Here is a 27,190-nt window from a genome sequence, read left to right as displayed (position 1 = left end):
ACGGAGTGATGTTTTCCCATAGTGCCTATTGATAAGGCTGACGGTAGAATTCGCTTATGCGTAGATTTCACCATGTTAAATAAAAATGTACTCCTAGAAAATTATGTTAACCACGGTGGAGCAAACTCGAGCTCAATTATCGGGGGCAAAAGTATTTACAAAACTGGACGCCAACTCCGGATTTTATCAAATCCTGATTAGTAGTGAATCCAAATTGTTAACTACATTTATGACCCCGTTTGGATGATATTGTTTCAATAGATTGCTGTTTGGTATTAATTCTGCTCCCGAATATTTCCAAAAAAGAATGTCAACTTTTAGATGGGTTACCAGGCGTATTGTGTCACATAGATGACATCTTTATTTACGGTGAATCAGAATTACAGTATGACACATGACTTCATAGCTTTAAATTTGTCGAAATGCATATTTTTTGAATTCAGTTTAAAATTTCTAGAAAATATCGTAAGTAAACACGGTATAGAACCAGATCCCGATAAACTCAAAGCCATTTCTAAAATGGACGCACCAACGGATATTCACAGTCTACGTAGAGTATTAGGCGTCATACATCAGTTAAGTAAATTTACCCCAAATTTAGCCGATTTAACTAAGCCTTTACGAGAGTTTAATTCCACCAAATGTGAATTTAACGGGAATGATTTGAGACAAAAAACTTTTGAAGATATTAAGAAAAATATTTGCTCTAGTTCTATTTTAAAGCATTATAATAGGTGTCACAGCTCCATTGCCTGCGTTGGAAGAAAGTCGTTTTTCCGGATTTGTAACCCTTTTTCAACTTAACGTCAAACAGTGGCTATTTAATGTTTTGTAATAATTTAAAAATATTTTAGAAGCAGACATCCTGTTCTCTTCTTTGATATAATTTTTATATATGTGTTCATTTTATTTATTTGATAAACGTAAGTTGAAAAACGTCAATTTCCCGTGTTTTAACAGGAAATTTTGTCACGTTTTTAAACGAGGGTACCCCACTTTAAGTGCTCAGCGGGCACACTTATTATTAATATTATAAATGAACGATCTTTCGATCGATTCGGGGTGCTTTGTTGGCATTTCGAAATACCATGCATTTTTTGTAAGTTGAACACTTCAGTTCACGAAATCTTTTTTTTGAGGCGATTTGTCAATATAGCACCCCCGACCGATTGAAAGTTCGTTTTATTGTCGTTTCGATGATATTAAAATCAACAAAATCGGAGCATGGTAAGTGCGCCCGCCGAGCACTTGAAAATAGTATACAACATGATTTTTTTAGAAAAAAAAATACTGCAATCATGCGAGTTTTGTGACGTCATGACGTCGGCTGCTATAGCCAGCAAGGTCACAGAGAAAAGGGTATGGCTGAGACGAGGAAACTGCTTTGACATACTTGCTACGTTGTAAACAAGGGGATTTGATATGCATTAATACAAATAAAGGACTTGCCTGCAAATAAAAGTTATTCCAGGTTTATCCTAATCCATTTTACTAAATGCATTGCAAGAGACAATGTAACAAATGCTACGGTCGTCTCAACATGCGGAACTACTCTGACACTTCACGTGATGTAAACATGAACAGGTGGCATGGGGCGCTAAATTCCCGCGAAAGAAAATAAACCAATCACAATTTATCTTTACAAAAACAACCTCCAATAAAAAAATCCCGTACAGAAAAACTAGGTTATCAAAACATGGGGTCGAAGTTGAAGTTAAACATAATTGCGCCAGTTTGATCGCTGAGTGTGACACAAATGGTCGATGAATAATATTTTGGTGAAAAAAATATGGAACAGCAGCAGGTTTATGTGGATAGTGTGAATATCACGGGTAGTGGTGAGTATGATTATTATTATACCATGCAAAGAAAGACTAACAAAGTAAGACAGTGGTGAGGACCGCACCACGCCCACACTTAAAATTAATAGAAGAAACTTGTGCTTTTTTAATCTTAATTCTTTTAGATCAGGTTAATAGAATTATAAATATTTCCCACGTGTGTTATTTCTAGTGCCAGTGGGCCTAAATATAAAATTGTGATGCACAAGTGTCGAAGTGAGTGGAACGAATCCGCCTACTAGTTGTAGTACTGGTACGGTCAGATCGTAATCGTATCCCCCAAATAATTGCCGGTGCTTTTAAAATTGGTATGAATTAGTGAATCAAAATATACATTTTCTTAGATCTGGTGAATTGATAAATAAAACTATAAATTATACCCTTCAACGTTTAGTGTGTTTATTCTGATGGATGGGCCTTGATCTAAAATTGTAATGGAACCAATGGCAATAGGCCTAGGTCACATAGAGGTCATTGTTATTGTATGAATTATTGAATGGAAGTTTTTTTTTATTTCGCCGGGTGAATTGATGAATAAAACTCTAAATTTCCTACCTAACAATTTTGTCTTAAGTTAGGCCTAGATCTAAAATTGTAAATGTATTATTGCACTTGCAGCTGAATGGAAAGAATTGCTTTCGAGTCTTTCGTCAGACAATTTTGCTAGTTTTTTAAAATATGATAATCCTGAGATTTTTGAAGGTTATTTAACAAATGGTTCTATTTTATTGCTACGGTATAAATTGATTAAAGGTCAACTATCCTTGAAAGAATTATTTCAAATGTTGACGTCCATTTCACCAAAACTTAATTTAAATTTGAAGTAATTAAATTCTGTTGTTAATAAAATACTTATAAAGTATACAGAATTAAAGAAACGGAAAGGTAGTACTGTGAGTATTTAAATCTTATGGCAAACTTGCCGCTTAAAAGCATTTCTAATGATGTAAGTTTAATGCAATCGTGTCCAAATGACGATAAGTCTTTAAAAACGCCATTAGAACCAATGGCGGCAATGGTCGATACATTTCAAGAGAAATTAGATTTGACGTCAGTAGGTCACAAAAGTGAAGGTATGTCAGGTAATCAGGATTATGATATTAGTAGGTCAACAACTTGGGATGAAGAAGATTCCACAAGTAATAAGCATAGTTTCAAAAAATATGTTTGATGTTGATATTTCAAATACTTCCCTTCCAAGTGCTAATACAATTAGCAATTTTGTACCCGAAGTGCATTTTATAGCAAAGCGCCATGTTACAGAAACTCTGTTGAAAAGTAACAAGTTTGATTTGCATTTTGATGGAACTTGTCGAGACAAGAATAAAATTTTGGATTTTGAGGTCACAACGGATAATTTTCAAACATTGACTTTGGGATTTATGGATATAGCTCGCAAAGACAGTAGAACAGTCGTTGACACAACCATTAGTGTCTTTAAGGATTTGGCCCAAACTATGATAGGAAACGAAGAAGTGTTTGAGAATTTGATTTCCCGTTTATCTTCGCCCGTTGGAGATCGTTCCTCGGTAGTTCAATTGGCACATAAGAAATTAAATGAATGGCAAAACGAATATCTGGATTCTGTAGGTCAAAAGAAAGACGACGGGTTACTTTACTTTTATTGTATGGCTCACTTTTTATTAGGTTTAAGTTCTCAGGCTGAAAAAGATATCAAAACATTTGAAAGCGAATTGGTAAAAGAGCGTGGTTCATTAGGAAGAGATGCGTTAGCTGAGTTCAAATATTGGAGATGTTCAGAGAGTTGTGTTTTAAGATTATTACGAACCTTATGTTCTGCTTTGGGGCCACGTGGTGATGAAAAATCGGGATGTCGCGCGCGATGGCTCAGCTACTTGGATCTTTCGGACAAAAAGTCTAAAATATTAGATTTTAGATCTAATAGATTTAACTGCATATTCGACGGTGCTGCCGCAGCCCATTATCATAGAGCTGACATCATAGACTTTTTTGCTAATGGCTATGTTGGGAACAGCAATCAACTGTTGCTGTCAGTTTTGGCTGAAAGAGGCTCGTGGGTATGTTGCTGAGGTAAAGAGGCAGAAGAAGAGAGCTACCAACTCGCACGAGCAAAAGAATTAAAAAATCTCAATGAAAAGCAATCAATCATTGACGATTGGTGGGCCATGCCGTTGCCGTGAGGATTCAAGTAGTTTACTAGAAACAGTTTCTGAGACTGAAAAAATAACCTTACTTGTAACGGAAATTAAGTATTACAATAAGGTTTTGAATGTAAAGGCACCTCGTGATCTTTTTAAGATGTCAAAACAAGGCAAAAAATTAGCAGTTGGTGAACTTAGAAATAATCTTGAGCAAATTCTAAATTAGTTACACGGAATACACCAGAAATACACAAAAAGTTAAGGAGGTGATTAATCAAAATCTTGAGCAACTTGTTGATAATCATCGTAAACAAAAATCAAATATCGAAATTTGCCCTACACCTGCCAAAAAAAGTAAAGTATCGCGGGAATCTGAAATCGATCTTTCTGGTGAAGATACTGACGACGAAACTAATTCACAACATGTTTCATATGAAATTGGAAATTTGTAAGAAAATGTCTACATTGCCGTAGCATATGAAGATAGTTGGTACCCAGGGCTGGTAACAAAATTAGTTGATGACGAAACTGCGCATTTCGTTGGACTTCTGAAATTGCGCCTGTTGAAAAAAAATTCATCATTGCAAATGAATTATCTATCCTTCCTATAGGTGCAGGACGAACTTGGGAAATAGAGGATATTGAGAATATCGAACAACGGTTTTGGGAGTATGCTCGTTTGTTTTTCTAAATTAAATTTCTTTGTAAGAGTACTAAGAGAGAGAGGTGGGGGGGGATCTTATAGTAGGAGTATTCATGGTGTGCCCTGAGCCACATGGATGTAGGTTTCACTTAATAGCTTAATCAACTTAAGATGCATTCAAAAGGTAGGGCATAGTACGTCCGTGGCGTGCCTTGAACCACACGTATATGTGTATATTAAGGAATGCGCTCTCTCTTTCAGACAAACCTTTTTCAATTAAAGTATTCATTTTTGTATTTACTTTTCTTTTTTCCAAATTGGTGTTTATATTATCATTCCAATCTGATTATTTCGTTACCTTTGGGGGTAGTTATTTATTTATTATTTTTTTTTTTTTCAATTTAAAATTCTTTTCTTAATGTTCCACTGTTCGTTTTTGTTAAAATAAAATGGCTTTAGCGGGGGTGCTGATTACGGCAGCCAATGAAATAACCCCATTTAAAATTGGCGCTCTTCCCCCCGCCACTGTGCAAACACACGCCATTGGGTGAATACTTGATTGAAATGATGGGAATATGAAAATTAAAACGCAGCTTCATGTACACTACAAATTTGATATACGAGTTGCTTCAATGGCACGTCGGTTGTCTATTTAAGTGAAAGGGATACTGCTATTATTGTTGTCGATCGAGATTTTGATTTACAAGCCATATCATCAGGGGCTCTTTATGTTATTTTTATTAGGCCTAAATATAGTTCATCGTGACGTAAACTAGATCTACTAATAATGTAATATAGTTGAAATATTGTTGTGGGCTCGGATGGTTGCTAGAAATTAACAAACGGCTTTTACTTAATTTACAGTTGCTGTAATCATAAGGGTAGATTCTGCTTTTTATTCGTCCACATTTTCATGTGGACGTATTATGCCGTCGCCCCTGTCCGTCCGGACGTCCGTCCACAATTGTTTGTGGACTCTCTACAGGTCACAATTCTTATCCAATTTTGACGAAACTTGAAATATAGGTTTATCCCCAAAAGATCTCAGCTGCTTTCGATACTGGCATGTATCGGATCGAAACTTCATGGATTATGGCCCCTGATTGTACGAAAAATCACGTTTTTAGCTTGTGGACCCTATAGAGGTCACAATTTTTATCTGATTTTTTTGAAACTTGAAATGTAAGTTTATAACCCAAAGATCTTGGTTCCTTTCGCGCATATCGGACCGTAACTTCCTGAATTATGGGCCCTGATTGTACGAAAAATCGCATTTTTAGCTTGTGGACCCTATAGCGGTCATAATTTTTATCCGATTTAAAAAAACGTATTATTATATCACCGTTACACCCTAAGGATGGCTGAGTATGACATCTCAACGAGTTTCTTATCCCGACGAAGATATGGAGAGAAAAAATAGGCCAGACATGCTTCCACTGACATCCGCGCTCGTAACTATCCGACTACACACCGTTGACGTCATATTATTTATTGTTGTATATTCAAAGGCCTACTTTGTTAATAATATGTTGTATTTATTTTAGGTTATAAATATAAAGTTCTTATTTGCTACAGGCTTAAACAATTACTGGTAAGACAAAGTATTTATATTTTAGTATGGATGTCTGTGTATTTGGGCATTCGTTTATTAGAAAATTAGAGTTAGAGTTAGGATATTCTGTAAAGACGGAGAATGGGGAGGGTAAAATTCATTTTGTATATAGATCGGGAGGGACAGCCCTAAACTTAATGGGAATGGTAGACCAGATTCCTGCAGATGTTCGTGTTGTTTTTGTACAGACTGGAGGCAATGATATTCATCCCCGTCATCAGCCTTTTCAAATCGCTAGGAATATAATGAATTTGGTCAGAAGGGTTTCTTTGCGGTGTCCTGGGGCAGTAGTCTTTGTTGGATGCATCTTTCCGCGCTTCCAACCACGGGGGATGTCAAAAGAGGTCTATGAAAGTTATAGGGTAATTATCAATAGGATCATAGAAGATCAAGTTAGTCATTTGGCCAAGGTTAGGTGTTGGCATAACTGCAGAAAAGTACGTTGTAAATTAAGCAATTATGCTGGTGATATGGTACATCTGAATGACGTAGGGAATGCCCTTTTTGCAAAAACAGTCATGATGGCTTTAAAACTCGGTTTAAGGTGTTTACAGTAGGGTTTATTTAAAATATTTAAATCTAATTAATCTATGATGATGTTTGTATAATTTAGGATTGGTGCCTGTAGTGTAATCCATGGCGTGCCTTGAGCCACATGGATGAAGAGAGGTTTTTTAATTAGGGTTTCACACTGCGTAGCTTGTGTGAAACACTATTGTTTTTGTTAAGATTATTAAGCTTTCATATTACATATGAAAGCTTATTGTTTCTGTTAAGATTATTATTGTTATTTTTTTTTTGTGTTTTGTCCACAAATCGGATTTCTCAGAATCTAACCATAGGATCGTTCTGAAACTTTTACCTATCCCCCCAAAAATGGGTGGTGGCTGTTGATTAAATATATTTTCAAAACGTTTTACGAATCCGAAATCACCGAATTTTACGAAGGAATGCATTTGACCTACAATGCTGTAACTTTGTGACTATTTGACCTATTTTACTAATTCTTTTTTCTTTGAGTATCTTGAAACATTTACTTCAAATCTGCAATTTCGGATTTTGGCATTTCGAAAATTCGTCGCTGTCATTTCGAACCGGAAGTTATTACCAATTTGACAACTTCTTTAATAGTTGTGCGATTTTCGTGAAATTTAGAATGTTAGTAGATCTTGCCAATGCGACTTCAATGATGTCCTTGGAAATTTTCTAAATTATCTCCCCTTGGTGAAATTAAGGATCAAAGTTTTCAAAAAAATCGTCGAAATATAGGTTAGAATGACCTAAAAAAAAAATTTGATACTAGACAAGTAATTACTGATTCGTACACAAAATATGGAGTTTGTCGATCGAACCGGACAGACTCGGGCGTCATATTTTTGGAATCCTGGAAGGAATGCCTAAAAATCTATCGGATCAGAATTTTGATTTCGGTCACGTGATGGTCACCATTTTGAATTGAAAATGAAAAATAGAAGCAATTTGAAGGGCCGGGACTTTGGAACACAAGAACTCTCCTTCTAATTAAGCTAGAATGTTCAAACTTGGTGTAGGCGTTCACTAGGTCAATGTCATGATTGAGTTCAAAGATGAGCATTTTTTGCCTAGGGTAAGCAGAGATAAGCAAGCTGATTTGTTGATTCTTTAGGGCACGATGACATTGGTTATAATGAATGGAGGGCGATGAAACTCTTGTCAATCGAGAGGCTAATAGCTGGCCTGTTGTGTGAAATCATTGTATCATTTTTTGAAAATGTCCGGGGTAGCCGAAAAAAGGAGATCGAAATCCAAAAAGTCGTATTTTTACGATTTGGGGCATTTTTAGAGGTCGTGTAAAGTAAAATAAAGCATGCATATACATATATTATTGATATTAAATATATCATATAAAAAACTAAACAATGAATCAGCTGTCATTGACAGATTTTATATTATAAGCATGGTCAGTGGAAGGTCAGCGTATTGTCTAACTTGAACTCACTGACTCCGTAACATTATTGTGGGTATGGTATAAGCTGAATTTGATGAGATGCACATATCTCGTTATTATTTTTTTTTGTGTGTCATTTCTACAAATCGGATTTCTCAGAATCTAACCATAGGATCAATCTGAAACTTTGACCTACCCCCCCAAAAATGGGGTGCGAATGTTGATTAAATATATTTTCAAATCGTTTTTCGAATCCGAATTTTACGAACAAATTCATTTGACCTACATTACTGTAACTTTGTAACTATTTGACCTATTTTACTAATTCTTTTTTTGAGGGGTGCCTTGAAACATTTACTTAAAATCTGCAATTTCGAATTTTCGAATTTCGAAAATTCGTCGCTGTGATTTTGAACCGGAAGTTGAGATCAATTTGACAACTTCTTTAATAGTTGCACGATTTTCATGAAATTTAGAATGTAGGTAGATCTTATCAATGCGACTTCATAAATATCATTAGAAATTTTCTAAATTATCTCCCCTTGATGAAATTAAGGATCAAAGTTTTCAAAAAAATCGACGAAATATAGGTCAGATTGCCTTGATTTTTTTTTCTTTACTGGCTACGACACTACTGATTCGCTACAAAAAATTGAGTTTGTAGCTCAAACCGGAAATGCCACCATCTTGAAATGTGAAAATTACATAAGGCTTTTTTTATATTTTACTTACAGACAAGGCAATTATATTTTCCGAATCCTTGAAGGAAAGCCGAAAAACGGTAGAGAACACAATTTTGATTTCCGGCAAATGATGGACGCCATTTTGAATTGAAAATAACAATTAGTGAAAAATCCACATTTATGGGCTTGAAAACATATACAATTGGTCGTGACCTAGAGAATATGTCTCCTATTACCGAAATTAATACATTTCAGGATAGCCTGGATCATGGTCGAACGTTTGGTATTTGAATATTTCAAAAATTCGAATTTCTCCTTTGATGTTTTCCGTGCCGACAAGGTTGTTTTCGAGTTTAGCTGGATTTGACTTCGCGCATGCGCTACGCTGGAACCAAAGGTACCATGAGTACTAAATTCCGGCGAGCAACTTCTCCCTTTGGTACCTAGGTACCCTGAAAATTTCAAGGTGATACCTGCATTCGTTCAAGTCGTTTGTTCTTGTCACCTGCCTTTCGTCGTTTTTTTTCGAAGTCAATTTACGGCTTCCATGAGGGGAAAAAAGTGGAATTTCACCGTGACACCGGCACCGATTGTCCGAAAACCATGAAATTTGGACACAATACGCCCATTACCACCCCGGACACTGTGCTTTAACCCCATTTTGATCCCATTGAAAAAAAGAGTTTTAGCAAAAAAAACGATTTTCGGAATTTAATATTGGTTTTAATTAATTTTGAAATTGCAAATGCAAAGAGATTTTATCGCTTCTTCCGTATGTGATAGGTATTGGTACTATACACATTATCCTTAAAAGACAATTTTTTAAAATGACCGTAACTATGTATCGACACGAGAAACCGAAATCGCCTATTTTGACCTTTTTTGACTGCTGAGGCATCCTTCCGGTGGTCCAAATCTCTGGAATTTCCAGCGGTTGGCTGCGCCTCGATGATACTTATCACATATTAAAATGAGAAAATGTTCAGATATCAAGAACAATAAAAATTCGATAAAATACGGCAATTTTTTAAGCAAAAAAACTTTGATGGTTGGGGGTGGGTTTTGAATTTATTTTGAACGTTCTCGGAATCCCACACTCTTCTATTTTTAATATGTGATAGCTAGAATCCCAAGGTACATTCTGTGCAAATTTGAAGGCAATCGGATCACAGGAACGTTGCCTGGGCAGAGCAAATCATCCCGGTCGCGGAAATTTGTTCATTCTTTAAAGTTATTATAATATTGTGTTATGACCGCCATCTTAGATACACCGTCACTTACCAAACCACTCCGAAATATACCCCAAATCCCAAAATCGACCGTAATTTCTTTTGACTTCGCGCATGCGCCACGCTGGAACCAAAGGTACGTTGACTACCAAATTCCGGCGAGGAACTTTTCACGTTGGTACCTAGGTGCACTGAAAACTTCAAGGCGATACCTGCATTCGTTCAGGTCGTTTGTTCTTGACACGGTTCCTACCGTTCGTTTTTTTCCACCATTTACGGCTTCTGTAAGGGCGAAAAAAGTGGAATTTCGCCACGACACCGGCACCGATTGTCCGAAAACCATGAAATTTGGACACAATACGCCCATTACCACTCTGTGACTTACTCCCATTTTGATCAGATTAAAAAAAGGAGTTTCAGCAAAAAATAAACAACCGATTTTCGGAATTTAAATTTGGTTTTAATTAATTTTGAAATTCCAAATGCAAAGGGATCTTTTTGCCTCTTCCGTATGTGATTGCTATTAGTACTATACACATTATCCGTAAAAGACATTTTTTTTAAAATGAGCGCAACACCAAAAACCGAAATCGACTATTTTGACTTTATCATACATTAAATATTATATGCCATCGGTTAATTTTTATACGCCCACATTGAAATGTGGTCGTATATTGTCGTCGCCGCCGTCCGGACGGCTAAAGTTAATATCCGATTACTTTAAATTTATACACAGTGTTTAAGGTCATGAGACGAAGAAGCCTATTGATTTTCAGCGATTTCCGATAATTACTGTCAGAATTATGGTCCTTGACCACTTCAAAAAATCTTGTGCACGCTCTAGAGGTTAAATTCAATATCCGATTGACTTTAAATTTATACACAGTGTTTAAGGTCATGAGATGAAGAAGCCAATTGATTTTCAGCGATTTCCGATAATTACTGTCAGAGTTATGGCCCTTCATCACTTAAAAAAATCTTGTGGATGCTCTAGAGGCCAAAGTTAATGTCCGATTGACTTTAAATTTATACACAGTGGTTAAGGTCATGAGACAAAGTAGGCGATTGATTTTCAGCGATATCTGATATTTACTGCCAGAGATGTGACCCCTGATCACTTCAAAATATCTTGTGGACGCTCTAGAGGCCAAAGTTAATATCCGATTGACTTTAAATTTATGCGCAGTGTTTAAGGTCATGACACGAAGATGCCTACAGTATTGATTTTCAGCGATATCTGATATTTACTGCCATTTCCGATAATTACCGTCAGAGTTATTGCCCTTGATCCCTTTAAAAAATCTTGTGGACGCTCTAGAGGCTAAATTCAATATCCGATTGACTTTAAATTTATACAGTGTTTAAGGTAAGAAGACAATTGATTTTCAGCGATTTCCAATTGAATCCTTTGAAAATCACACGTAACTCTAAAACAAAAGGCAAGAAACGGGCCGGTTTACATTGAAGCACAACTAATTCCTGTCCTGCGTACTCTGTATATAATATACGGTTTTCTAAATATGCCTTGGATGGTAGCCACAAGTCGACAATTTTTGTTTAGTATTTTTCCCATTTTGTTCATAAGGTAAATGTAATTTTTCAGATACCTGATGACATTTATACTTATTGTTTCAATAGATTCTAATAAACCCCGTTGCAGTTAATATGAAAGCTTTCATATCTGCTATGCAGATCTAGTTCTTATTATTATTCTTATTATTATTATTTTTTATACGCCAACATTTTCATGTGGACGTATTATGCCGTCGCCCCTGTCCGTCCGTCCACAATTGTTTGTGGACTCTCTACAGGTCACAATTCTTATCCGATTTCGACGAAACTTGAAATATAGGTTTATCCCCAAAAGATCTCGGCTGCTTTTGATATTGGCATGTATCGGATCGAAACTTCATGGATTATGGCCCCTGTTTGTACGAAAAATCACGTTTTTAGCTTGTGGACCCTATAGAGGTCACAATTTTTATCCGATTTTGTTGAAACTTGAAATGTAAGTTTATAACCCAAAGATCTCAGTTCCTTTCGATATTTGCGCATATCGGACAGTAACTTCCTGAATTATGGCCCCTGATTGTACGAAAAATCACGTTTTTAGCTTGTGGACCCTATAGAAGTCATAATTTTTATCCGATTTAAAAAAACGTGCTATTATATCACCGTTACACCCTAAGGACGACTGAGTTTGAATTTCATGAAAATCGGCCCAAAATTGACAGACAAAATGGCCGCCGTTCATTCTCAAATAGCGTAAAAATATGGTATATCAAGGTTGTGGACCCTATAGAGGTCATAATTTTTATCCGATTTAAAAAACCGTATTATTATATTACCGCTCCACCCTAAGGACAGTTGAGTTTGAATTTTGTGAAAATCGCCCCAAAATTGACAGACAAAATGGCCACCGTTCGTTCTCAAATAGCGTAAAAATATGGTATATCACGGTTGTGGACCCTATAGAGGTCACAATTTTTATCCGATTTTGTTGAAACTTAAAATGTAAGTTTATAACACAAAGATCTCAGTTCCTTTCGATATATGCGCATATCGAATTGTAATTTCCTGAATTATGGCCCTTGATTGTAGGAAAAATCACTTTCTTGTTAGCTTGTTCTCTATCCATCTCTCGAAAATGTGGGCGTATCCTGCCTGGCAGCCGCTGGTTCTTTTTCCATTTTGATTGTATCTCAGAAAATACTTGTCGGATTGATTCAATGTTTTCGGATTTACTGGGAAAGTGGGTGTGACTTAGAAATTAAAGCTATTTCGAACGTTCTGCGACAATGCAAAATGTCCGAAATCGTCGAAGTTGTCGATTTTTGAAACATTGTCGTAATATTAACAATAATCGTTGGATTTTAACATTGGATACATTTTGACACAGCCAGAGACAAGGCACAAAGATAGGGTTCTTTAGATTTTTTATTTTCGACGAATCTTTGGAGATATTAGGCGCCAAATTTTGAAAATTGAAATTTTTACGAAAAACTTTTTTATTAATGAATATTTGTATGTGGTATTTTACCCAGGGTTCAAGAGTCATCTGATTTGACCAAAAATGGCAACATTTTTTTTCACCGTAATTTTCCATGGCCCCCATTGGCTAATTTAGTTTTTCAGTCCTGGATTAATTATTTATTGTTCGATTTGTATAAAACAAAGTTCATATGCTCCGTGGTCCAAAATGTCATTTTTTTTGTTACCGGTACATTTTCCTTACGGCAACGGAAGTGACGTAAATTTAGCAAAAACTACAATTTTGACAGTTCGGTACCACTTTTTGAAAGCAAATATTATTTTTTTCAAATCTGGTATGACTGAAAGGGTGTACCCTGTAAAGGCGCAGAAAACATCGGGCTCAGTTTTTTTTAATTTCGATTTTGTTTTTGGGTCATTTCGATTTAAAGGTGAAAAAATGAGCTATTTACAACCCATTCAGGCTTTTCATGTTTTAATATATTTCTTCGCAACTTTCATAAACTTGTAACAATAATCCATACAAAGAGAATGTATGTGAAAATTAGTTTGTAATATGAGCAGTTGCCAAGAAATGGCCAATTTTGCATGAGCCACTATTTCCGCTAGTTTGCCTGTAAAAGAGTCAATTATTATTGGATTTTCATAAAAGTGACACCTTTTGATGCGTAATGTCAATGTTAACTAGGTCAAACCAATTTAACATTTTCAATGTCACCGGAAATGACGTAATTTGGGCAAAAACTGTATTTATAGCCTTCGAAACAAATAATTTATTCAAATGAGTCGTATTTGTTATTTGTTTAAAATTTTGATATTTGATTCAAATCAACTAATAGAATGAACCCATACGATCATATAGATATCACAAAATGGTTTCTACCTTGTTCAGTTGCGGAGAAATAGACGATTTTCAACAGGCAACTTTTCAAGGATTTTGGTCCATAAAAGTGTCAATTATTATTCGATTTTCATAAAATTGTCACCGTGTGATACCTAATGCCATTTACGATTTCATTCAAGTAATTTAAGATTTTCATTATCACCGTAAGTAACGTCATTTTGGCAAAAACTGTATTTTTAGCCTTTAAAACGGATATTTTATTCAAATGAGTCATGATTTGTAATGTTTTTAAAATTATGATATTTCATTCCAATCAACAAATAGATTGAACCCATACGATCATACAGATACCAAAAGATGGTTTCTAACTTGTACGGTTGCAGAGAAATAGACGATTTTCTACAGGTCACATTTTAAGTTTTTTGGTCTATGAAAGTGGAAATTATTATTCGATTTACATAAAATTTTCACCATGTGATGCCTTATGCCATTTCTGATTTCATAACATTTTCATTATCACCGGAAGTAATGTAATTTTGTCAGGATCACTTACATGTAACAAATGTATACAATGAATTGATATTGCTGGATTTTGTTGATTATGCGTACATTTTATTTGATGTGTGCAATGCTTATATGGAAACCTGTTTAATGTTTTCATCGGTACTGGAAGTGACATATGTTCAATGGTAACAGGGCACCCATGAAACCCGTCATTACTGCGTCGCAGTTCTAGTGATTTGTTTTTACCAAAAAATCAATCATCCAACACGTTGGCCGTTTTATTTTCCACTTGAGTATATCTCAGGAAAGATGGCATGACTTAGCGATTAAATCTATTTCGAACATTCTGCGACAATGCGAAATGTCCGAAATCACCGAAGTTGTTTTTTTCTAAATATAGCCGTAATATTAACAATTGCCGGATTTCAACATTTAATACATTTTGACATAGCCAGAGACTAGGCACATAGCTACGTGTCTTTAGATTTTTGATTTTCGATGAATCTTCGGAGATATTAAGCGCCAAATTTTGAAAATTTAAATTTTTACAAATTTTTTTTTTATTAATGAATATTTCTTTATGATATTTTATCCAGGGCTAAATAGTCATCTGATTTGAGCAAAAATGTGAACAATTTTTGTCTCAGTAATTTGCGTTAGCCGTCATTGGCTAATTCATTTTTTCGGTCCTACATTGATTATTTATTGTTCGATTTGTTTAAAACAAAGTTCGTATCCCCCTTTTCCGAAATGTCATTTTTTTTGTTACCGATAGAGTTATCTGTCAGCATCGGAAGTGACAAAATTTTAACAAAAACTGTAATTTTGACAGTTCGGTACCACTTTTTGAAAGCAAATATTATTTTTTCAAAATTTGATATTACCAAAAGGATGTGCCATGCAAATGTGCACAAAACATCGGACTCAGTTTTCTTAATTTCGATTTCGTTTTCGGGCCATTTCGATTAAAAGGTGAAAAACGGTGTAAAATTAAGCTATTTACAACCTATTCAGCGTCTTTATATTATAAAATATTTCTTTGTAACTTTCATAAACTCGTAGCAATAATCCATACGAAGAGAATGTATGTGAAAATTAGTTTGTTATATGAGCGGTTTCCGAGAAATAGGCAATTTTTGCATGCGTCATGTTTCAAATTATTTTGCCTGTAAAGAGTCAAGTATCATTCGATTTTCAATTTGTTTTTACCATTTGATGCCTTATGCCAATTTAGACTAGGTCAAGCCAATTTAACATTTTTCTATCATCGCAAATGACGTCATTTGGTCAAAAACTGTATTTTTAGCCTTCAAATCAGATATTTTATTCAAATGAATCGGATCTGTAATGTTTTTAAAATTATGATATTTGATTCCAATCAACAAATAGAATGAACCCATACAATCATACAGATACCATAAAAGCGTTTCTAACTTGTACGGTTGCAGAGAAATAGACGATTTTCTTTAAGTCACTTTTCAAGGTTTTTGGTCTATGAAAGTGTAAATTATTATTCGATTTTCATACAATTTTCACCGTGTGATGCCTTATGCCATGATTTCATAGAACTAATTTAACATTTTCATTATCACCGGAAGTAATGTCATTTGGACAAAAACTGTATTTTTAGCTTTCAAAACAAATATTTTTTTGAAGTGAGTTATATTTATTATTGGTTTAGCATTATTAGGGTTTTTTTCCACTTGAGCATATCTCAGAAACTACTTGTCGGATCGATTCGAAATGTCCGAAATCGCCGAAGTTGTCGGTTTTTGAAATATTGCCGTAATATTAACAATAATCGTTGGATTTTAACATTTGATACATTTTGACATAGCCTGAGACAGGGCACATAGCTACGGTAGTTTAGATTTTTGATTTTCGACGAATCTTCGGAGATATTAGGCGCCAAATTTTGAAAATTTAAATTTTGACAAAAAACTTTTTTATTAATGAATAATTTATTATGGCATTTTACCCAGGGTTAAGGGGTCGTCTGATTTGAGCAAAAATGTGAACATTTTTTGTCTCCATAATTTTTCTTGGCCGCTATTGGCTAATTCAGTTTATCGGTTCTAGGTTAATTATAAAACAAAGTTCATATGCTCCATGGTGCAAATTCTCAATTTTTTTATTACCGGTAAAGTTTTTTTATCGGCAGGGGATGTGACGCAATTTTGCTAAAAACTCCAATTTTGTCGAGTCGGAACGTCTTTTCACTAGCAAATGTTAATTTTTGCAAATCTGATAGATCAAGATAAATGCCCCTACAAAAGGCGCAAAAAATCTCGGACTCGCTTTTTTTGATTTTGGTTTTGTATTTGCGCCATTTCGATTTAAAGGTGAAAAAAGGTGTAAAAATGAGCTATTTACAACCCATTCAGGCTTTTCATATTTTAAAATATTTCTTCACAACTTTCATAAACTTGTAGCATTAATCCATACGAAGAGAATCTGTCAAAATTAGTTTGTAATATGAGTATTTGCCGAGAAATGATCAATTTTGCATGAGTCACTTTTTACGCTATATTGCCTGTTAAAGAGCCAATTATTATTGGACTTTCATAAAAGTGACACCATTTGATGCGTAATGTCAATTTTGACTGGTTCAAACTAATTTAACTTTTTCAATGTCACCGGAAATGGCGCCATTTGGGCACAAAATGTATTTATAGCCTTCAAAACAGATATTTTATTCAAATGAGTCTGATTTGTAATGTTTTTAAAATTATGATATTTGATTCCAATCAATTAATAGAATGAACCCATACGATCATATAGATATCGCAAAATGGTTTCTGACTTGTTCAGTTGCGGTGAAATAGACGATTTTCAGCAGGTCACTTTTTAAGGTTTTTGGTCCATAAAAGTGTCAATTATTATTCGATTTTCATAAAAATTTCACTGTGTGATACCTAATGCCATTTACGATTTCATAGAAGTAATTTAGTATTTTCATTATCACGGGAAGTCCCGTCACTTTGGCAAAAACTGTATTTTTAGCCTCTTAAACAAGTAATTGTTTGAAGTAAGTGATATTCATTATTGGTGTAAAATTATGATATTTGATTCTTATGGACAAATAGTATCAATCAATACGATCATATTGATATCACAAAATTGTTTCTAACATCTTCCCTTGCCGAGAAATAACCAATTTTCTCAGGATCACTTTTTAAGATTTTTCGCATTTTAATTTCAGTGTATGGGTTCTGGGTTAATTATTTAATGCCTGATTTGTGTAAAAGAAAGGCCCACCTGGTGCAAATTCTCAACTTACTTCTACCTAGAAAAGTTTCTGTCGGCACCGGAAGTGACGTAATTTTGCCCAAAACTTCAATTTTGACGTGTCGAAAGGTCTATTAAAAAGCAAATATTAATGTTTACAAATCTAATAGATCAAGATAAATGCTCATACTAAAGACACAAAATATGTCTTGCTTTTTTTTATTTCTGTTTTGCATTTGCATCATTTTGATTTAAAGCTGAAAATGGGTGTAAAAATGGGCTACTTTAATTACAATGCATTCAGGCTTTTCATATTTTAAAATATTTCTTGACAACTTTCACGAACCTGTACATTAATCCATACGATGACAAAGTATGTCAAAATTAGTTTGTAATATTAGCAGTTGCCGAGAAATAGGCAATTTTATAAAACGTTTGCTATGTTTATATGGAAATCTGTTGATCAGTTCAAGTGGTACCGGAACTGATAAGTGATAAGTTCAGGTGTAACGTGTCACTTGACGTGACATAAGTTCAAGGATAACGTGGCACCAGTGAAACCCGTCATTACTGCGTCGCAGTTCTAGTGATATTTGATTCCAATGGACATATAGATTGGATCAATATGATCATATAGATGTCCAAAAATGGCCTCTAGCATATTCCCTTGTTGAGAAATAACCAATTTTGTCAGGATGACTTTTACAGATTTTTTTCCCATTTTAATTTCCCATAATAAAGTTAGCTAACTTATCGGTAATTAGTAACAAATTTTGTCAGGATCACTTTTTTGACATATGTAACACATGGTAACAAATGTATAGATGCAATTGATGTTGCTAGATTTGGTTGATGCTGCATCTATTTGTGGAATGCTTATGTGGAAATCTGTTTAACGGTTTCATTGATACTGGAAGTGACATAAATTCAAGGATAACGTGGCACCGGGAGTGACATAAGTTCAAGGGTAACGTGGCACCGGTAAAACCCGACATTACTGCTTCGCAGTTCTAGTTAAGCTTTCATATGTATTTCCTTGAAGGAAAGCCCATAAAATGTAGGCAGTAGAATTTTGATTTAGGTCAACTGATGGACGCCATTTTGAATTGAAAATGAAAAATAGTGAAAAATCCACATTAATGGGCTTGAAAACATACACAATTGGTCGTGACTTAGAGAATGTGTCTCCTATTACCGAAATTATTACATTTCAGGATAGCCTGGATCATGGTCGAGTGTTTGGTATTTGAATATTTCAAAAATTCGAATTTCTCCTTTGATGTTTTCCGTGGCGACAAGGTTGTTTTCGAGTTTAGCTGGTTTTGAATTCGCCCATGCGCTACACAGGAACCAACGGTACCAAGAGTACTAAATTCCGGCGAGCAACTTTTCACGTTGGTACCTAGGTACCCTGAAAATTTCAAGGTGATACCTGCATTCGTTCAAGTCGTTTGTTCTAGTCACCTGCCATTCGTCATTTTTTTTCTAAGTCAATTTACGGCTTCCATGAGGAGAAAAAAGTGGATTGTCCGAAAACCATAAAATTTGGACACAATACGCCAATTACCACCCCGGACTCTGTGCTTTACCCCCATTTTGATACCATTAAAAAAAAAAGAGTTTTAGCAAAAAAAAGATTTTCGGAATTTAATATTGGTTTTAACCCTGTAATAACCAGACATGAAATAAGCTTACATATTATTATAATCCCTATGAAATATTTTAATTATTTACTGCTATAATATGAATTATCACTTATTCCCCGTTAAATAAATATCGGTCACCGGGTGCAGCTGTACAACTTCAAGGACCCTGGCCTCAAGTCAATTTACGGCTTCTATGAGGGGAAAAAAAGTGGAATTTCGCCGTGACACCGGCACCGATTGTCCGAAAACAATGAAATTTGGACACAATACGCCCATTACCACCCCGGACTCTGTGCCTTACTCCCATTTTGATCCGATTAAAAAAAGAGTTTTAGCAAAAAAACCGATTTTCGGAATTTAATATTGGTTTTAATTAATTTTGAAATTGCAAATGCAAAGAGATTTTATCGCCTCTTCCTTATGTGATAGGTATTGGTACTATACACATTATCCTTAAAAGACAATTTTTTAAAATGACCGTAACGATGTATCGACACTAGAAACCGAAATCGCCTATTTTGACCTTTTTTGACTGCTGAGGCATCCTTCCGGTGGTCCAAATCTCTGGAATTTCTAGCGGTTGGCTGCGCCTCAATGATACTTATCACATATTGAAATGAGAAAATGTTCAGATATCAAGAACAATAAAAATTCGATAAAATACGGCAATTTTTTAAGCAAAAAAACTTTGATGGTTGGGGGTGGGTTTTGAATTTATTTTGAACGTTCTCAGAATCCCACACTCTTCTATTTTTAATATGTGATAGCTAGAATCCCAAGGTACATTCTGTGCAAATTTGAAGGCAATCGGATCACAGGAACGTTGCCTGGGCAGAGCAAATCAACCCGGTCGCGGAAATTTGTTCATTCTTTAAAGTTAATATAATATTGTGTTATGACCGCCATCTTAGATACACCGTCACTTACCAAACCACTCCGAAATATACCCAAAATCCCAAAATCGACTATAATTTCTTTTGACTTCGCGCATGCGCCGTGCTGGAACCAAAGGTACCATGACTACCAAATTCCGGCGAGGAACTTTTCACGTTGGTACCTAGGTGCCCTGAAAAATTCAAGGCGATACCTGCATTCGTTCAGGTCGTTTGTTCTTCACATGGTTCCTGCCGTTCGGTTTTTTCCGCGATTTACGGCTTCAGTAAGGGCGAAAAAAGAGGAATTTCGCCACGACACCGGCGCCGTTTGTCCGAAAACCATGAAATTTGGAAAGAATACGCCCATTACCACCCGGACTCTGTGCCTTACTCCCATTTTGATCCGATTAAAAAAAAAAAGAGTTTTAGCAAAAAAAACGATTTTCAGAATTCAATATTGGTGCAAAATTAATTTTGAAATTGCAAATGGTAAGAGTTTTTATCGCCTCTTCCGTATGTGATAGGTATTGGTACTATACACATTATCTTTAAAAGACAATTTTTTAAAATGACCGTAACGATGTATCGACACTAGAAACCGAAATCGCCTATTTTGACCTTTTTTGACTGCTGAGGCATCCTTCCGGTGGTCCAAATCTCTGGAATTTCTAGCGGTTGGCTGCGCCGCGATAATATTTATCACATATTAAATTGAGAAAATCCTCAAATATCAAGAACAATAAAAATTCGATAAAATACGGCAATTTTTTAAGCAAAAAAACTTTGATTGCTGGGGGTGGGTTTTGAATTTATTTTGAACGTTGTCGGAATCCAACACTCTTCTATTTTTAATATGTGATAGCTAGAATCCCAAGGTACATTCTGTGCAAATTTGAAGGCAATCGGAGCACAGGAACGTTGCCTGGGCAGAGCAAATCAACCTGGTTGCGAAAATTTGCTCATTCTTCAAAGTTATTATAATATTGTGTTATGACCGCCATCTGAGATACACCGTCAATTACCAAACCACTCCGAAATATACCCAAAATCCCCAAATCGACCATAATTTCTTTTGACTTTGCGCATGCGCCGCGCTGGAACCAAAGGTACCATGACTACCAAATTCCGGTGAGGAACTTTTGACGTTGGTACCTAGGTGCCCTGAAAAATTCAAGGCGATACCTGCATTGTTCAGGTCGTTTGTTCTTCACATGGTTCCTGTCGTTCGGCTTTTTCCACGATTTACGGCTTCAGTAAGGGCGAAAAAAGAGGAATTTCGCAACGACACCGGCGCCGATTGTCCGAAAACCATGAAATTTGGATACAAAACGCCTATTACCACCCCAGACTCGGTGCCTTACTCCCATTTTGATCCGATTAAAAAAAAAAAGAGTTTTAGCAAAAAATCGATTTTCGGAATTTAATATTGGTTTTAATTAATTTTGAAATTGCAAATGCAAAGAGATTTTATCGCCTCTTCCGTATGTGATAGGTATTGGTACTATACACATTATCCTTAAAAGACAATTTATTAAAATGACCGTAATGATGTATTGACACTAGAAACCGAAATCGCCTATTTTGACCTTTTTTGACTGCTGAGGCATCCTTCCGGTGGTCCAAATCTCTGGAATTTCTAGCGGTTGGCTGCGCTGCGATGATAATTATCACATATTAAATTGAGAAAATCCTCAGATATCAAGAACAATAAAAATTTGATAAAATACGGCAATTTTTTAAGCAAAAAAAAACCTTTGATTGTTGTGGGTGGTTTTTTGAATTTATTTTGAACGTTCTCGGCATCCAACACTCTTCTATTTTTACTATGTGCTAGCTAGAATCCAAAGGTACATTCTGTGCAAATATGAAGGCAATCGGAGCACAGGAACGTTGCCTGGGCAGAGGAAATCAACCCGGTCGCGAAAATTTGCTCATTCTTCAAAGTGATTATCATATTGTGTTATGATCGCCATGTTAGATCAATCTGAGTCAATGATCCACCGTCGCCTACCAAACCACTCCGAAATATACCCAAAATCCCAAAATCGACCGTAATTTCTTTTTACTTCGCGCATGCGCCACGCTGGAACCAAAGTTACGTTGACTACCAAATTCCGGCGAGGAACTTTTCACGTTGGTACCTAGGTGCACTGAAAACTTCAAGGCGATACCTGCATTCGTTCAGGTCGTTTGTTCTTGACACGGTTCCTGCCATTCGTTTTTTTCCGCCATTTACGGCTTCTGTAAGCGCGAAAAAAGTGGAATTTCGCCACGACACTGTCACCGATTGTCCCAAAACCATGAAATTTGGACACAATACGCCCATTACCACTCTGTGACTTATTCCCATTTTGATCAGATTAAAAAAAAAGGAGTTTCAGCAAAAAATAAACAACCGATTTTCGGAATTTAAATTTGGTTTTAATTAATTTTGAAATTCCAAATGCAAAGGGATCTTGTCGCCTCTTCCGTATGTGATTGCTATTAGTACTATACACATTATCCGTAAAAGACATTTTTTTTAAAATGAACGCAACACCAAAAACCGAAATCGACTATTTTGACTTTATCATACATTAAATGTTATATGCCATCGGTTAATTTTTATACGCCCACATTGAAATGTGGTCGTATATTGTCGTCGCCGCCGCCGGCCGGCCGGTTAAAGTTAATATCCGATTACTTTAAATTTATACACAGTGTTTAAGGTCATGAGACGAAGAAGCCTATTGATTTTCAGCGATTTCCGATAATTACTGTCGGAATTATGGTCCTTGACCACTTCAAAAAATCTTGTGCAGGCTATAGAGGCTAAATTCAATATCCGATTGACTTTAAATTTATACACAGTGTTTAAGGTCATGAGATGAAGAAGCCAATTGATTTTCAGCGATTTCCGATAATTACTGTCAGAGTTATGGCCCTTCATCACTTAAAAAAAATCTTGTGGATGCTCTAGAGGCCAAAGTTAATGTCCGATTGACTTTAAATTTATACACAGTGGTTAAGGTCATGAGACGAAGTAGGCGATTGATTTTCAGTTGTGGCCCCTGATCACTTCAAATTATCTTGTGGACGCCAAAGTTAATATCCGATTGACTTTAAATTTATGCGAAGTGTTTAAGGTCATGACACGAAGATGCCTACAGTATTGATTTTCAGCTATATCTGATATTTACTGCCATTTCCGATAATTACCGTCAGAGTTATTGCCCTTGATCACTTTAAAAAATCTTGTGGACGCTCTAGAGGCTAAATTCAATATCCGATTGACTTTAAATTTATACAGTGTTTAAGGTCATGAGATGAAGAACCCAATTGATTTTCAGCGATTTCCGATTGAATCCTTTGAAAATCACACCTAACTCTAAAACTAAAGGCAAGAAACGGGCCGGTTTACATTGAAGCACAACTAATTCCTGTCCTGCGTACTCTGTATATAATATACGGTTTTCTAAATATGCCTTGGATGGTAGCCACAAGTCGACAATTTTTGTTTTGTATTTTTCCCATTTTGTTCATAAGGTAAATGTAATTTTTCAGATACCTGATGACATTTATACTTATTGTTTCAATAGATTCTAATAACCCCCTTTGCAGTTAATATGAAAGCTTTCATATCTGCTATGCAGATCTAGTTTTTATTGGGGTTTTTTCGTTTTTTTAAATGTTTTTATTTTATTTCTTTTAAATGATGAGATACTATCTGCAACTGATTGATGTTTTTGATTTGAATGGGATATCTAGTTGGCTACCACCTTATATTCTATAGTCTTATTAAAGTAGGATGTTCTATGGTAATCATTTGGTTATTCAATGCCAATCAGAAAGTATTTTTATGCAGTTGAGGATACTATTTTATCTCCTTTGGAAGTGGAATGCTATGTTACAGTTTCTGTGTAATTCTTAGGGATTTAACCCACGTGGACAGAATGATATATATGGTTGTCACTGGTGTCCGTCTACAATTTCATCTAGGGCTTGTGTTTATATCTTATATTTTGTTATGCTTTTGAGGAAACAGGACATTTCGGTGAACTAGCTATAGGAAAGAGTACCTTGCCATTTTTTTTAAAAGGAGCTAAATCGCTAATATTTTGGACCTAGAAATTGACACAAATGGGTCGTAACGCATATAATAATGTAATAGGAATATATATAAACATATTTACATTCAATTGTTTCCATTTTTACTCTAATTTCAAATCAGTTACGTTTGGCGAAATATGTCTGAAGTCTCAATCGAATGAAAATTTCTAGCGTCTGGTTATTCTAGTCTACATAGTATGTATTGCGCATACTCTCCCGATATGAATATGCCGTCACCGTTTGAAATGACTTCTTGAATGTCTAGCCTCGTTCTTCGAGTCCCTTGTTAGAATGGGCCTGAAACGCATTATGGTACACGATTCGTGTACCAATGGTAAAATATTTATTTTGTCTTAAATATTGGATATCAGAAGCCCGTCTTTTCCCGGTAAGATCACAACATCAATGTTGATTAAAATTAACAAATAATTCGTGTTTTCAATGTCGAAGATTTTGGATGATATTGAGTTAGAGACTTAGCTATTTTAACTTCGGTTTTTTTTCTTGTTTATATTGCATAACCATCCACAACCTATTACTTTTTGCCAGGTCTTCCATCCTGAACAATTTTTTTTTTCGAAATTTATTATATTTTGTATTATATTTTTATATTTGTGTGATTTGTCATACATGTAATTTGTAAAACAGTAGCATAGAAAATATTGAATGTGCAAGATCTAATTTTTCAAGATGTGTTTTCATCATTATAAGTTATCTACATGTAACTTTCTTGGAGATTCAGTTTGGAATACTTGTTTAATGGGTTGTTAAATTTGATTAATGGGTTGTTAAATTTGATTTCGATATATTTTGTGTACAGTATTTAGGAGCTTGATAATGAAATTTTATGGGAGAAAACTGCTTACTTTTTTTGGCCTGAATTAAACAGAAACTGTATCATTGCTGTGGAATGGGTGTAGGGGAGCAGGGAGCCCTTTTTTTTTTTTTTTTTTTTTTTTTTATAGTTTCTGAATCTGATGTGAATGGCTTTTTTATGTTCTAATTTTCACTTTCCAATGTGAAGGTTCTTTTTCTTAAAATTTTATTTTATCTTAATGTTGTGCAATGTAACCTAATTAGAGATAGGTAATTTAATACCATGTGTTTCTTCTTTTTAGTTTTCCATTTAAAATTTCTGCAATTTTGTGTTTGTGTAACTTTGAAGTAATGGATGAAGATTTTTGAAGTAGACAAGATTTGAAGTTGTAGTCGTTTTAGCTGTGATTGCAGATTATTCTCGTTCGGAGTAAAGTGTTTTTTCGCAAATGAAATAATATAAACATTCTTCGCGTGCTCAACACAGGACTATTCCTTGTATCTACAGTTATATAAAATGTTTAATTGAAAGCATTTGTTTGTTATTGGTAAGAAATCCAACACCACTGAAATTATCAGTGATCAGATAAACAACTTGAAAGATGAAGAGTTTTACATATAATGTTAGCAGAAGTGCCCCCAATGCCCAGTCAATATTAACAGGAGAAAGTGTGCTAATTTATATTCTAATCATCCTGTATGGCAAGCCAAAGCGGAATTAATTGCAAGACCGTTTTTCTGTATGGAAAGAGAAAAAAATCGAGTATATAACAATTTTTTCATCACCTTCCAAGCATTTTTTTCTGTACAAAACGACGTATATCAATAAAGATTATTTTTTACCACTGCTGCTCTTGTATTTTGTTATTATAGTCAAGTCAATTATACTGTTCACAGGAATATTTTATCACTATATTTGTTTTTTATAAACAATTCAACAAAATTATTTTTCACATGTCAAGACAAAAAAATACACAAGTCAACACTAAAAAATTCACATGTCAACACTAAAAAATTCACATGTCAAGACGAAAAAAATCATATATCACGAGCACGTGACCCTTCAAGAGCACGTGACCCTTCAAGAGCACGTGACCACACAAACCGATGACATCATTGGGAAGAAAAAAATGGCGGGACCGTCAGACTATAAGTTGTTCGTTTCGTCAAAACGCGGAAGGGATAAAAATCAACTTCATTATCTGGATGAGGTGTTCTCCGTGACATGTTCAATGCAAAAAAATCGGCCAGAAAAAATGAAAAGCAACCATCCTTGTTTGCAGTGACGTCATTGGTTTTTGTGGTCACGTGCTCTTGAAGGGTCACGTGCTCGTGATAAATGAATTTTTTTTCGTCTTGACATGTGAATTTTTTAGTGTTGACATATGAATTTTTTCGAATTGACATGTGTATTTTTTTTGTCTTGATATGTGAAAAATAATTTTGTTGAATTGTTTATTTTTATAAAAACCGAATATAGTGGTAAAATATTTCCGTGAACAGTATAAATTCGCTTGACTATAACAAAATACAAGAGCAGCAATGGAAAAAAATAATCTTTATTGAATCTTTATACCTGTACTCGTTTTGTACAGAGAAAAATGCTTCACATCAACATTACACAGAGAAAGTGTTCTAATTTAGATTCTAATCATCCTGGGACATGCAAGATATCTCCCTTCCACCCCTCTCAGTTTTTATTACATTATTAATAACTACCAGGGTTGGAAAACTGAAAACCAAGATAACATGGATTAAGCTTACTCATCGACTGGAGGAAAAGCTGATCCTGGGTCATGTTATCTCCTTTTCACCACCAATTGCGAATTTAATGCCAGTTGAGTGCTGGAAAAGACAATTTTTGATTAGCTACTTTGATGAAGAAGGGCGATTCAAAATTTTAAATCAAAATAATCAATAACGTACCAAAATGATTGAAAAATGACACTTTTGTTTAAAACAAAAATGATAATGTTGTTGCCGTGGCAACCACCCAAACTTCTTCATATTTTAGTCAAAATTGTACAATTTCCATCAATTGATATTACACGGGTGTTAAATATATGAACTGCTTTCTTTAAACTATTTTGACCACTTTATGGTCATGGTCAACGTCGTTGAAAATGGTAAAATATTGCA

General features: G+C 35.0%; 1 protein-coding gene and 1 long non-coding RNA gene across 2 annotated transcripts in view; both read left to right on the top strand.

The window, feature by feature from the left end:
* The window catches only part of LOC126820656 (leucine-rich repeat-containing protein 9), a 201,499-nt gene that overhangs the window by 77,294 nt on the left and 97,015 nt on the right, over positions 1-27,190 (top strand). The window lies entirely within an intron of this gene.
* LOC130012829 (uncharacterized) lies at positions 1,710-25,561 on the top strand. The gene is made up of 3 exons (XR_008788063.1): positions 1,710-1,838; positions 6,152-6,198; positions 25,354-25,561. It is a non-coding gene; the product is annotated as an uncharacterized LOC130012829 (long non-coding RNA).

Source organism: Patella vulgata, chromosome 5 (genome assembly GCF_932274485.2).
Source record: "Patella vulgata chromosome 5, xgPatVulg1.2, whole genome shotgun sequence".
Classification (NCBI taxonomy): Eukaryota; Metazoa; Mollusca; class Gastropoda; family Patellidae; genus Patella; species Patella vulgata.
This window is presented reverse-complemented; position numbering and strand designations above follow the sequence as displayed.